The sequence below is a fragment of the Panthera onca genome, chromosome A1, assembly GCF_046562875.1.
Source record: "Panthera onca isolate mPanOnc1 chromosome A1, mPanOnc1 haplotype 2, whole genome shotgun sequence".
Lineage (NCBI taxonomy): Eukaryota > Metazoa > Chordata > Mammalia > Carnivora > Felidae > Panthera > Panthera onca.
In genome coordinates, this window is record NC_138339.1 from 134,113,233 (window position 1) to 134,125,743 (window position 12,511).

The window sequence follows — 12,511 nt, forward strand, 5'->3', positions numbered from 1 at the left end:
CCTTACTCTCTCTCTCTCTCTCTCTCTCTCTCTCGATTTAAAAAAAAAATAAAAACTTTTCTCAATGATGCAAGTTAAAGAAAGAAGCTAAAACTGAAGAGGATATTTTCCTCAAAATAAACTGTGATGTTTTAGTCGGAAAGCAGAAAAATAGACCGAAAGAGCAAAGCCCAGAAGCAAGCACATGGGTTTTTGAGCCGCTGGGGGAAGAATGCGTAACTCCAAATGGCTACCCATTTGGAAAAGGAAAGAAAGCTGTAGTTCCTTCTGACACTGTGTGCAAAAATTAAGTTTGTCTGGATCACAAAGCTATTTTTTAAACCACAATAACATTAAAAGGAAATTTAGGAGACATTTGTTGTAATATTATAAAGAGGGTGGCCTTCTTTAGAAAGCTACATATTTTCAAAGTCATGAAGAAAAAGATTTGCTTATATAAAAATGTAAAACAATACTTTTATAAGTATGAAAAACAACAGTCTGGGAGAAACTATGATTTCCAGTATACAACAGACAATGGGAACATATTCAGGATATTTAGAGTACCTATGAATAAATAATTACTTGTGGTGAGAGACTGCATATACAGACAGAAAGGTTAGACCCTAAATAAAAATAGAACTCTGTAGCAAACAGCCCAGGAAGTCGCTTACCCTGGTAGCACTTGGTGCAAAACAGCCAAAACTTGATTATTTATTAACTGACAGCTCTCTCATGTTTAAAATTTTTTTTAATGTTTATTCATTTTTGAGAGACAGAGACAGAGCAGGAGAGGGGCAGAGAGAGAGGGAGACACAGAATCTGAAGCAGGTCCCAGGCTCTGAGCTGTCAGCACAGAGCCCAAAGTGGGGCTCAAACCCATGAACCGAGAGATCATGACGTGAGCCCAACTCGGATGCTTAACCGACTGAGCCACCTAGGTGCCCTTAAGCTTCCCTAGTTTTAACCCTGCTCACACCCTTGGACCAATAGGAAAAAGCCAAATAGGTACCCCCAAGCAATCATCTAAGATGCCCTACTTCTGATTAGCCCACCTGCAGCTTCCCCATGCCAACAACCTCCAATCAGGACTTATCCTATGCCTTCCCTCTTCCCCTGCAAGGATTTCCCTCTTCTTTGCCTGCCTTTGGGTCTCCGCTGAACGCAAGTGATGGTGGCTGGCTCCCTTGCTGTAGCAAATTCTGAATACATAGTCTCTGCTTGTTCTCATTTGGGGCGGGGGAGGGTCTTCATTTATTTCCACAATGGGAACTCACCCTATTCATTAACTTTCTACCTATATGAATTTAGAGAAAAAAACGTTATAAAGGCATATTCTTGATTACACATTGATTGAGGATGGGGGGAGGTGGTCTCAGAGATCAAGGGGTTTTCACTTTTTTCTTACACATATCTGTATGATTTCAAGAAGGCCCAGTCCTGAGTTTGGGTGGCTCAGGTGGCTAAGCCTGTGACTCTTGATTTCACCTTAGGTCATGATCTCAAGGTTCGTGAGATCAAACCCCACACTGGGCTCCACGCTGAGCAAGGAGCCTGCAAGAGATTCTCTTTCTCCCTCTCTCTCTCTCTGCCTCTCCCCAACTCATGCACTTGCTCACTCACTCTCTCTAAAAAATTAATTAATTAATTAATTAATTAATTAAAAAATAAAGAAGTTCCAGACCTTTCTGTTGTGTTCTGGTGATAGCAAAGCTATGGTTCTATTGTCCCTCCAGTGGATCCTGTCAGGAGTAGAATAAAAGTAAACTTGACCCAAAACTACAGTTTAGGTCAAGTGGCAAGGTCCCAGAGCTTATCTCTCTCTGTGGCCCAGGGGCACAGCAAGTCCACAGGACAGCATTTAAAGGGCTCAGCACACGCACTTTGCCATTTCACAACTCTCTAAAGCAAGCAATGAATTCTGATAGTCAGTGGCTCAGTGGGTTAAGCGACTGACTTCAGCTCCGGTCATGATCTCACAGTTCGTGGGTTCAAGCCCCGCATCAGGCTCTCTGTTGCCAGCTCAGAGCCTGGAGCCTGCTTTGGATTCTGTGTCTCCCTCTCTCTCTCTGCCCCTCCCCCACTCATGCTCTGTCTCTCTCTGTCTCTCAAAACTGAATAAACTTAAAAACAAACAAACAAAAACAACCAACGCAGGAAGGGCTGATCACAATAGAGCCAGGGAGACCTGTATTTAACCTGTTTGACGTTTTTGTTGGGGTGGGTGAGGTTGGGTTTGAGATGTTTTCAGAATTTGCCAGAAAGGGAGCAGCCAGAATCAAATGAACTAAAAACATCTGGACACTAGAGTCCTGAATGACTTTCCCCCAAAATACAGTGACAAAGGACAGGAAGCAGAGTCAGGCCCACAGGAGAGAGGGACATCCTGTCTGGGAAGCCTGACGCTTCCGAAACCATTTCATTTGAGGAACACAGCTCCTAAAGGGCACACTGAGCACAGGGCCAGTGAGGTGGTTTCGTTAGCAGAGTCTTCAAGTCATTGGTATCCGCTAGCGTTTCCAGAGGTCTCCAGCAGCCGAGGCTACTTTTGTTTACCGACAAAAAAAGAAATGCCAAAACAGGGATGCGGTGTTGTGTCCGCATTTGAAATATTCAGTCCTGGCCATGTACCTTTGTGACTACCTGAATAACTCGAGGCGGAGCTAACGTTTGTGAGCGAAGCCTAGGCACCACACAGAAGAGAGAACCAAAGGTTGGTTCTTAAAGATGAAGGTCCATCCAACGAAGATGGGCAGTACGTGTGATCAGAAGTTATTTCTTTCCCACATTTTGCTCTAAGTAGGGTGTATTTTCTTACTTTTAAGGATGAATTAACCTTCATTGACTGATCAACACTGACATTTTGGTCTGATTTGTGTTTATTTCCTTTTACAGTGTCTATACATTCTTCTGTCCATTACCCACCACGATATCAGCTGATAGGCTGCCATTATCCAAATACCGTCCCTGCCCCAGTGTCACTTTCCTAAGCAACCCAAGGCAATTGGAATATTCTGTCTTACTAGCCCTCCAAACTTAGACTTTAAAAAAAATTATTCAAGGGGCACCTGGGTGGCTCAGTCGGTTAAGGGGCCGACTTCGGCTCAGGTCATGATCTCGCGGTCCGTGAGTTCGAGCCCCACGTCAGGCTCTGTGCTGACAGCTCAGAGGCTGGAGCCTGCTTCAGATTCTGTGCCTCTCTCTCTCTCTCTCTCTGCCCCTTCCCCCTCTTGTTATCTCTCTCTCTCAAAAATAATAAATAAATGGTATTTTTTTAAAAAATATTTAAATATCAGCTAAAATCGAAGTCGTCTCAGCCTCTATTCCAGCCTAATGTCTTGAAGCAGATTTTTCTCCATTCAGATCATTTATTCTGAGAAGCAAAAATGTTAGAGAACATATTCTAATTCCAAAAACATTATCACAGATGTCAGTGACAAAGTTACTAGGAAATAACTATAAATTCTTGGAAGGCAAACTTGAAGCAATTTGTCTCCTGTAGAATCTCGATGAGTTGCAGTTTGTAATTTATGAAGATGTTTTCCAGCACCAGGACATTGTAGTTTAGTGAATAATAACCCAGTAGCAAAAAATATTGAAAAACAGATTACAAAATAGTGCAGAAAAGTACTTTTAGGAACTTTACAAGTAAAGGTGACTTGGAGACGTTATGGAAACATTCCATGAGGCCCAGACAGATTGGTTCTTCTCTTCTTAATGTACTTCCAAAAATACAAATGTTTAACAAATCAATTACAACAATTTAGAAGTCTAGGCTCCTGATTTCTATATATAACTAAAGACTACAGCTGAAAGGCAAAGTTTCCTTGGGGTTACTTCTAACTGAAAGTGTATGGATGGAGTTTAGGATATTTTTTTTGTTGTTTGTTTGTTTGTTTGTTTGTTGTTTACCTAAAAGATGTTTCTGACTTCCATTAATCCACATTAGTTAGTAGTCAAAGAACAACTTCTCTGAGATAAACATTAGCACCAATTGTAAAATATGTTCCTCCTTCTTTCCCCCAGACAAGACCCAAATTTACTTCTGTGATAATTCTATGTCAGAGGCTTTTCCAGATCTTGTGTTTCCTGGAGAGGACAAGGCCTTCTCCCTGAGAGCAGATCTGAGGACTGTGGGATCATATTACTTATCAATTGTGTTTATATCATCCACCTAAATATTCTCCAAATAGAGGAGAAATGTTAACTCCTGAGCATCAAAGTAATCATTTTAAGTCTTTTATGAAACAATAAGTTCCTTTAGACCATAAATCCCTATTTCCTCTCAAACACGTAACAAGTTGATATCATGGAAAGAGGAGTGTTATACCCCCAAATTTCATTCGTTGAAAGTCTAACCCCTGATAGCTCAGAATGTGGCTGTATCTGGAAATGAGGTCTTTAAAGAGGCAATTATGTTCGAGGTCCCTGGGTGGCTCAGTCAGTTAAGTGTCCAACTCTTGGTTTCAGTTCAGGTACGATCTCATGATTCGTCACTTTGAGCCACACATCGGGCTCTGCACTGACAGCACAGAGCCAGCATGGGATTCTCTCTCTCCCTCTCTCTCTGCCCCTCCCCACTCTCTCTTGCACACACCCATGTGCACATGCACTCTCAATCTCACTCTCAATCTCTCTCTCAAAATTAATAAATAAACATTTTTAAAAACAAAAATAAAGAGGTGATTAGGTTAATCTGAGGCTATCAGCATGGGCCCTAATCCAATACAACCAACGTCCTTATAAGAAGATATTAGCACAAGGACATGCTATCCAGGAAAGTCTGTGTGAACACATAGGAGAAGACAGCCACTTGCAAACCAAAGAGAGAGGCTTCGGAAGAAAACACCCTCGCTGACATCTTGATCTCGAACTTCCAACCTCTAGAATTAGAAGAAAATGAATTTCTGCTGTTTAAGCCACCCAGTCAGTGGTACTTTGTTACAGCAGCCCTGGGTGACTAATACAGAGGCCAAGCCCGAGATTCATGGCCCACAGGTGCACTTTCCTTGGGGAGTGACTTAAACCCTCAAGATATCAGGATATGTATCCCCAACGTGGACACAGTGCTTTCATCAAACCTCCTAACAGTTTTATGGTTTTAAATTCTGTCTCTACGTGGCTAAGTCTTCGTGTCTATGTCCTGCCTTTTCCCTAATTCTATACCTGCTGCCATCTGCCCTCTCACATCTCCACCAGTGAGTCTAATGGGCATCTCAGATTTCAAATCGCCAAAGCAGAACTCCTGGTATTCTCCACAAAAACAGAATTCTCCATAGTGGAAATTCTAACATTCTGCTCAAAATCTTAAGAGTCAAAATCTTAAGAGTCATGCCTCACTCCTCGTTTTCTGAAGCCCCACATAAAGTTCATCACCAAACCCTATCATCTCTACCTTCAAAACACATCCAGGTTCATGAATTGAGAGAAAGATCAATGGAATTGACTAGAAAGTCCAGGAATTGATCTACTTTCAAACAAAAACACCAAGAACAAAATCAAAAGACAAGTGTCAAACTGCTAGATAATGTTTGCAACATAGATCTCAGAAAAAAAAAAGGCTATCATCTCTAATATACAATAAATGTTTTAAATGTTGATTTATTTTTAGAGAGAGAGGCAGGGATAGGGGCAGAGAGAGAGGGAGAGACAGAATTCCAAGCAGGCTCCATGCTGTCACCATAGAGCCTGACGTGGGGCTCGAACTCATGAACCATGAGATCGTAACATGAGCAGAAATCAAGAGCTGGACGCTTATTGACTGAGCCACCAAGGCCCCCCTACGGTAAGTTTTTTTAATTGACAGAAAATATTCTATAGAAAAATCAGCAAGAGATATGAACAGATGATTCACAAAGTGGATCTAAAAATGTCTGTTAAAACCATATGAAAAGATGTTCCATTTAGCAATAAGTGGAGTACAAATTAAAACTACACTGAGATACTATTTCTCATTCAACAGACTGGCAAAAATTCAAGAGCTTGACGATACAGTCTCTTGGTAAGGCCTTGGGGAAACAGGCACTCTCATACATTGCTCCTGGGAACATAAAATGATATCACCCCAATGGAGGACAAGTAACAAAATTACAAATGGATTTGCTGTTGACCCAGCAGGTCTCACTTCTGGGGATGTATCCTGAAGATACACATTCATCGATACAAAATATGCACAGAGTTACTCGTTTTCAGCATTACTTATAATTGTAAAACCCTGGTAACTTCCTAAATGTTCAAGTAGGAAATTAATCAGATAAACTATTGTGCTACACCCGGTGGGAGTCTATTCAACTGTGATTTCCAGGAGATATTAGCAAGTGGAAAAAAAGCAAAGTACAAAAGACCATATTTAAAATGCCAAAATTTTCATAACAAAGAAGAGAAAATAAGAAAATATGCACCTGTTTTCTTATCCTTACCCCCCCCCCCCAAAAAAATCAAACAAACAAAACACACAGGAATAATAAAAACCCAGAAAATAATGAAGCTGGTGGTCCGTAAGGCAGGGATGGTAAAGGGAGACAGGAGGGGGCGACATTTCTCGGAGTATATCAGTTTGCATGGTTTTGGGTTTCGAAAGCATCTCAATATCCTACCTAGTTGAAAATGGAATTGAATCAATATGAACAGAAAAATAAAATTGACACTGGAAGCAAATGGAAACAAATGAATCTAACTGTAGGGCAAATGAATACACAGCAGGAAGGAAGGAAGGATGAAGGGAGGGAGGAGGAAGAGAAGGAGGTTAAGGCCTTATCTCTGTGGCCTCATCACATACTACTCACTCACTCAGCTCCAGATACTTGGACCGTCCTGCTGTTCCTTAAACATGCCAAGCAGCTCCCACATGTGGGTTTACACGCGTTTACCTTTCTTCTCATTTACTTTAGGATTCTGGTCACAGGTCACCCTAATTGAGCGATCTTGCCTGCCTACCACATTCTTCTTCCTCTTTCGATATACTGTTGTTTTCTCTAGCACTTTCTGAAAGATACTTATATACCTGTGTAAGATATAGGTGGTGTGTGTGTGTGCGTGAGTGTGCGTGGGTGTGTGTGTGTGTGTGTGTGTGTGTATAAAAACCGGGCACATAGGTAGTGCTCAATGACTATTTGGCGAAAGAATGGATGGTATTGTTGGGCCACGTGAATGAGTGCAGATCTGAAGGCCCAGACGCTGAACAAATGTTCTCATTCTTCACACACCATTCTTTGCTTTGGGGATTTCCATTTTAAAGCCTAGAACCTAAAAACCAGTCAAGAAATTCAGCTAAAATAGCAGGAGGAGATGTGTTCTGCCTCTAGCTCTTTGTGACTAATCAACTCAGCTTCAAGGGCCCCGAGGAGCTATTTTTCTCTCTACTATAGCAATTCCATTTAAAATGGTAATCCCAGGTCTCATTTTGTATTTTCTCCCGTACAAGGATGTGAAGGTCACCCATTTAGAAAACTCTTCAGTTGATGTGAAATGCATTTAGAAGCAGCAACTAAGGCAATATAAAAGTGAAGATGAATTGAAGTTATTTATATTCAGTAAAAATGTGCCCGAGGAGTAAGGTAAGAAAAATCTGGTCTCTCCGGCAGAAATGCCTTATACATGGTTACAAAATACCCATGGGCCACCAACCACCAAACTACAGTTACAAACCTCACTTCTTTCCAGAAGCAGCTGGGGCAGGCAGCAGGCAGGATAATGAGGATGTGCCTGGGGCACTTCCAAATCAGAGGCATCAAAGAGGTTGAGAAAAACCTTGAAATGATTATAGATATTGATGGCACTGAAGTACTCACCTTTGGAAAAATAAGAAGTCAACTGGTTTGTTATGCTTATTTCCCAGTTTAGTCTTATTTTCCATTTGAATTCTAGAATAAAAAAGCATCTTAATCTTTTCTGGGCTTCAGGTTCTCAAGATGGTCATTCCACGCTTTTCTAGACACCCATTCAGGTCTCCTGCAAAAGTAAACTCCATCTTTCATTGGTCTAAACCTTACCTTTCCCAGTCGTGTCTTCTCCTCTGACCCAATAGAGTGCTGACAATCTTGGTATTTTTCCAGAATAAAAATACTCAGACCTTGTAACTTCTTTTGGGGAGGGAGACAGGGGTTGCTGGTCACAAAGAAAAAACATAGTAACATTTGATTCCCTTAGATACATGCATTCACCTCGGTAGGACATTCTGGATGGAATCCTCATGCTAAAAATGGAACCACAGGTGTTTATAAGCAGTACAACAGATTCCAGAGGAAACCATATCAACAATGTGGGCGGGGCAAAACCACCGCTGCAGTTTTAAAAAAAATAATTATCTTTATGATAGTCTGGGTCACTCAATATCATTCTTTCAGAAGTCATTATAAATCAAACAAAAATAAGTTTAACAAAAACATTTCAACCATAATCTTCTTGATTCAAGGATTTAACTTTTAATCTTTTTATAATACAATGTTTCCAATAATTCATTTCACTTGCTCAGGATCATGTGTTTTTGTTTTGTTTTGTTTTGTTTTGTTTTGTTTTGTTGTTTCTAACTCGAAATAGGTTTTTGTATCATTTCATAACACAGTGGTTTTCATACTGCTGGTCATGAAATCCATTTAGTGGGTCATAACAAGTAGTTTCTTAAAGAAACAGAATAAAATAGAAATATCACAGTACAGCTACAAGAAGGAAAATTAGTTTTCATTAAATTTTGTTTCAAAACTATGTAAATGTGTATGTATACTATGTATATCTTTGGATACACTGTAAAATGTACCCCTTACTGTGGATTGCAACAACAAAAAAAGTGTTTTGTTTTGTTATGGAAGGCATGAATTTAATATTTGCACTTAAAAAGATTTTTTTTAATATTTATTTATTTTTGAGAGTCAGAGACAGAGCGCGAGCAGGGGAGGGGCAGAGAGAGAGGGAGACACAGAATCCGAAGCAGGTTCCAGGCTCTGAGCCGTCAGCACAGAGCCCAAAGTGGGGCTCGAACTCACAGACTGCGAGATCATGACCTGAGCCAAAATCGGAGGCTCAACCAATGAAGCCACCCAGGAGCCCCTGATATTTGCACTTTCATAAGCAATTAGCAAATACCCATGATAACAAGTAAAATCTAATTCTTAGGTGCCCCTGGGTGGCTCAGTCAGTTAAGTGTCCAACTTCAGCTCAGATCATGATCTCGTGGTTCATGAGGTCAAGCCCTGCATAGGGTTCTGTGCTGACAGCTCAGAGTCTGGAGCCTGCTTCGGATTCTGTGTCTCCCTCTCTCTCTGCCCCTCCCCTGCTCATGCTCTCTGTCTCTCTCTCTCTTTCAAAAATAAGTAAATATTTTTTAAAAATCCAATTCTTAGATTAACTAAAAATGAAATAAGACTGTCTGTGTGAACTAATTTATAGACAGACATTTAAAAATATTGATGTTTTTCAAGAAAAATGGGTACTTTACTACAAGGAAAACACATTCCTGACTTCTTGAAAATCATATCCCTGAGTCACTTTATAAGCTGAAGGGTTAAAAAAAAAAAATCTTACTTACCTTAAATAAACTTTCAGATTAGTATTTATGATAACTGGCTTGGTTGGCATTTTGATGACTAATTTGAATTTTTTTTTTTATTAAATCGAAATGCAGACAGATTTATTGAGATTTAAAAATCCTAACAGAGGCCTTTCCAGGGCTTATTTCCTTACGACAAAAACTGTGATAACACTCAGTGGGGAGAAAGACATCTTTGGCAACTTGATGAGTGATATCAAAGATGGGCACTTAATAGAAGCTCTTCTGGTCTTTACCCTTACTCTAGAACCTTCGGCAGCTCCCCGTGTTATGATTCCACAGAGAATCCGGCTGGGGAAGGAGAGTACTTCCAATGCCCTATGGAAGTCCATATCAGCAGAATGAAACTCCAGCATAGGGGCTGCTCTGGAACTGAATGAAAAACCTAGAAGTTACACCCATAGATTTACCTTTGGGAGACTGCGGGGCAGTGATGGCTGAAGGTGTTTCTTGACACCCCCCACCCCCGCGCTTCTGAAATAACCTTGAGTGTATGGGGTCATCTCCTGTGCCAGTCTGGGGTATAGTTCTCTGACTGTGACCATTCAGCCTATTTTGCCCTTTGTGGACCACTCTAACCTTCATTGCTGTTTGCCAGAATCTTGGGAATTCTTTTGTCCCCATCTTGCTTCAAGGAACCCTTTCATTGAATGCCCCCCCCTTTTCTGAATACAAAATCAACATCAAATGTGGTACCTGAGTGAAATCTGAACAGATGACTGAAGTACCTGCATCTTGATTTAATGCTTTTGGAAAAAATCTTGGTGTAAAAATTAATCTAGCCCATCAATAAGAATATTTGAAACTCATTGGCCAGCCTCTAGAAGTCCTGACAGGTCATTTTCAAAATGGCACAGACTATAAATGGGAAAGGGAAAATGGAAAATGTTTTTGCTGGGAAGGAATCCAAAAAAGTAAAGCACTCCTAAAATTTATTTCACAGCATCTAGATATTCCTGCCCTCATTCTCTTTTACAAACAGCGGTATAGGTTTAAGAGCGAAGCTCCTAAGCTCAGATTCTATAAATAAACCTTCAGCAGAGAGACCCCCCTGTGAGACAAGATGGTGTAAATATTAAAATTATAACAGTGGCTGCAGCTTAAACTTCTTCTCCTCAGTTATGAGAAGAGTGCCTGATAACTCTAAGGCATCCTGCTGCCCTCGTGTTCAAAAGTAAGCCCAGAGAGAAAAGAAAAGACAGTATTTGTTTATTGTGGAGTACAGAATGGGATACATAATGGCCCCTCAAAGGTGTCTGCGTTCTAACCTCCAGAACCTGGGAACATATAACCTTACGTAGCAAAATAGACTTAGCCGATGTGATTACGTTAAGGACCTTGATATGGGCAGGTTATCCTTACTACCCCGTTGTGCCCAGAAATCACAAGGGTCCTCACCAAAGAGGCACCAGAGGAGTCAAAGTCAGAGAGAGAAGCTGTAAGCAAGAGTCAGAGAGAAAATAAGATGTTCTGCCTCTTGCTGTGAAGGTGGAGGAAGGAGCCGTGAGCAAGGAAAGCAGGCAGCAGAGAAGGAGCTGAAAAAGGCAAGGAAAGGGATTCTCCCCTTCAAGCTTCCAGCAGGAAACAGCCTGATCAAAACCTTGAGGCTGGCCCAATGACAATGTTCTGACTTCCTGAAGAGTAGAGAATAACCCTGTGTTGTTTTAGTCACTGGGTTTGTGGTAATTGATCACAGCAGCAATAAAAAACTAATATGTTTACCAAGCTCCTAAAAGAATGAATGAAAATAAAGAGAGGAAACTGCTTCTATCACTTTTACTTTGGGTGAATATATTTGATTCTTAGAACAGTTACAGGGTTCCCACCCCGATCCCCACTTTTCAAACCAAAAAGGCCTTAGCCTGGGCCGTTTTTGCCAGTTGCTACTCACTTAAGAGCAGAAAATGGAGGATGAAAAATGCCCTTACTCACCCAAATAATCTGAAAAAATCCCATGATGGAAAAATGTTTTGACATAACATCTCAGGCAAAGTAGATGATTTCAGAGAAGTAAAAATTTTAGAGAGGTAAGAATACATTCCAAACTGGATAAGTACAGGAACTGTACTTACCAGAACATATATAAACTGAAGTTTTATATGTAAGTCAGGCTTCCTTGAATAGTGTCCTAATTTTCAGAATTCCTCCGACTTATCTTTGCTTACCTTGGTCTGCATAGAAGTTTCTAAAACAAGAAGGAAGGGACTCATTGAGCTTTTCTTCCTTATACATACATTATATTGCTAGGGGGTTTTTTTCCCCATACTTAATACATATTTTGCTGTTTACTTTGGAATGAATCAGGTAATTCAGCTGAAATACAAATCAACCACATTTCCACAAGTAAGGTGATTTCGCCATTTTAAATCAAAACCTGTCAAATATTTTCTCCATCATTAAAACTTCGAGAACAATTTTGTGCTGTCAGGAACATATACTCTCCAAACTCTTTTTCTCCCTTCTTATGTTAGAATTTATCCCTAAATGAAGGACTCTTCCTTAGTATCTTGCTCACTTATATTAGTGATGCTTCAAACTAGGTTGGGTAAAATATAAATGCACATGGTTTTGATCATCTATTAATGTTAGGCTTTCGTATCTCACACACACACACACACACACACACACACACAAGTTTAAGGAGAAAAGGACATTAAGAGAATGTCAGACTCTTTAGTTTGAAGCAGCTATCTCTTCGGTTTCCATGAAAGTGCTTTCAAAACATAAAGAGAAATCATGAAAAGTCAAATTTGCCTAAGATTTGAGATATGAAAGTCCAAATGGTAGAATTCAAGAGTTTGCAGGAAAACCTAGGTCAGTGTTTCATCCTATCCGTGTTGTAAGTTTCTCTCTCTTTATTTTATTTTATTTTTTTACCAGGGACAGTTGGCCCCAGTGTAAAATACAGCCTGAGGTACAGAAAGTTCACACAAGAAAGTATTCACCCTAAAAACTTGCAAATAAAAAAGGGCCATGCAGCAAGCTGGC

General features: G+C 40.4%; 1 long non-coding RNA gene across 1 annotated transcript in view; it reads right to left on the reverse strand.

The window, feature by feature from the left end:
• LOC132682459 (uncharacterized) overlaps positions 1-12,511 on the reverse strand; it is a 37,390-nt gene that overhangs the window by 10,950 nt on the left and 13,929 nt on the right. The window contains exon 3 of the long non-coding RNA XR_009611671.3: positions 7,971-8,085. This is a non-coding gene — a long non-coding RNA (uncharacterized LOC132682459). The remainder of the gene's footprint in view (positions 1-7,970; positions 8,086-12,511) is intronic.